Source organism: Schistocerca nitens, chromosome 1, assembly GCF_023898315.1.
Source record: "Schistocerca nitens isolate TAMUIC-IGC-003100 chromosome 1, iqSchNite1.1, whole genome shotgun sequence".
Classification (NCBI taxonomy): domain Eukaryota; kingdom Metazoa; phylum Arthropoda; class Insecta; order Orthoptera; family Acrididae; genus Schistocerca; species Schistocerca nitens.
Genome location: NC_064614.1, coordinates 304,632,079 through 304,633,954, shown reverse-complemented (window position 1 = coordinate 304,633,954; position 1,876 = coordinate 304,632,079). Strand labels below are relative to the sequence as shown.

The window sequence follows — 1,876 nt, the reverse complement described above, 5'->3', positions numbered from 1 at the left end:
CACTTGAGTTGGCCTAACTTCTGCATTACGATATTTGCGATACGGGGCGTGCATTATCATGAAGCATCAGGACGGAACTTGGCGCACCATTCCACAACGGTACTTTTCGACAGATACGCTGCTCCATACACATTCTTAATTCTCTGACGTATGTCTACCTCTGGTTGTCTTTTGGCAGCCAAGAAAACGTTAATATCACGTTGGTTCTGTTGGGACGCATTTGGTAATAACTTCACCACAGTGCACGTTTCTGCGTTTACCACACGCCACATTAATCCCTTGCCTACTTGTCTATGCTTATCTATGGAGTTACGCTGAATATATGCTGCAGCAACGCCCTTTATAAAATAAGTGCAAGTGGATAAGTGCGAGTGGATAAAGGTTTAACAAACTTCTGTACATTTTTAGGTGGCAGGAAAAGGACATCGTACTGCAAACAGAGAATTATGTCATAGAAACATGCATATAATTTACTGTGTAGCTGACCAACGAAATGAGTGGTTGTTGCAGGTGTGAAGTAAAGGGGTATTTAGTGTGAAAAATATTATAAATGTAGCTTAAGATTTTCCGAGAACAAAACTGCGTTAAACTGCAAATGTAATATTAATTTATCAAACTAAACTGAACTCCGTCCGAACAGGCCTTGGAAGGCCCAAGGGTACCGACGGCCGCCGTGTCATCCTCAGACCACAGGCGTCGTTGGATGCAGATATGGAGAGGCATGTGGTCAGCACACCGCTCTCTCTGCCGTATGTCAGTTTATGAGACTGAAGCCGCTACTTCTCAATCGAGTAGCTCTTCAGTTTGCTCACAAGGGCTGAGTGCACCCCACTTGCCAACAGCGCTCGGCAGACCGGTTGGTCACCCATCCAAGTGCTAGCCCAGCCTGACAGCGCTTAACTTTGGTGATCTGACGGGAACCGGTGTTACCACTGCAGCAAGGCAGTTGGAAATATTAATTTATTACATATTTTAAAACAGAACGTCATTTATCAACGTCCCCGAAAATGTAAGAAAGTGTCGTTCGGAAAATTTGTGTAGGACCAACGATTCAACCTGCCTGAAAACCCGAGAAGAATTTAAAATGCACTTGGGGGATAGCCAGCAGCATGAAGAGCTGTCGTATCACAGTATCAGGACTTATCAACCACTGCTAACAGTTGTCGGATCCTGGGCACTGTGCCGCCCGTAGTGGCCGTGCGGTTCTAGGCGCTACAGTTTGGAACCGCGAGACCGCTACGGTCGCAGGTTCGAATCCTGCCTCGGGCATGGATGTGTGTGGTGTCCTTAGGTTAGTTAGGTTTAATTAGTTCTAAGTTCTAGGCAACTGATGACCTCAGAAGTTAAGTCGCATATTGCGCAGAGCCTGGGCACTGTAACGAACTTTTCAGGGAAAGGGAAAAGGGCAGATCAGTGCAGTGCAGTTCAGCTGCTGTGCTGATCCAAGGCAGTGCTAACCCACACACTGCTCGGCGTCAAAGACAATTTCTTTAGGCGTTACACTGGACAGTGCTTGACCGTTCTATCTATAGTACTTGATCCAATCGCTTCTCATCTTTTCTTACACTTGACGAAATCCCTACCCGGGAAAAACCTTCGCAGTGACGCGAAGACACAGACAGCTCTCAATCATTGACACAATGGTTCGAATTACAGGCAGCAGACTTCTGCGACATATGAAATGGTTCAAATGGCTCTGAGCACTATGGGACTCAACATCTTAGGTCATAAGTCCCCTAGAACTTAGAACTACTTAAACCTAACTAACCTAAGGACATCACACACACCCATGCCCGAGGCAGGATTTGAACCTGCGACCGTAGCAGTCCCGCGGTTCCGGACTGCAGCGCCAGAACCGCATGGCCACCGCTGCCGG

General features: G+C 47.1%; 1 pseudogene; it reads right to left on the bottom strand.

Annotated features, from left to right (window-relative positions):
- Positions 1-833: 833 nt before the first annotated feature.
- On the bottom strand, positions 834-951 carry LOC126206983 (5S ribosomal RNA; annotated as a pseudogene).
- Between the last annotated feature and the right edge of the window lie 925 nt (positions 952-1,876).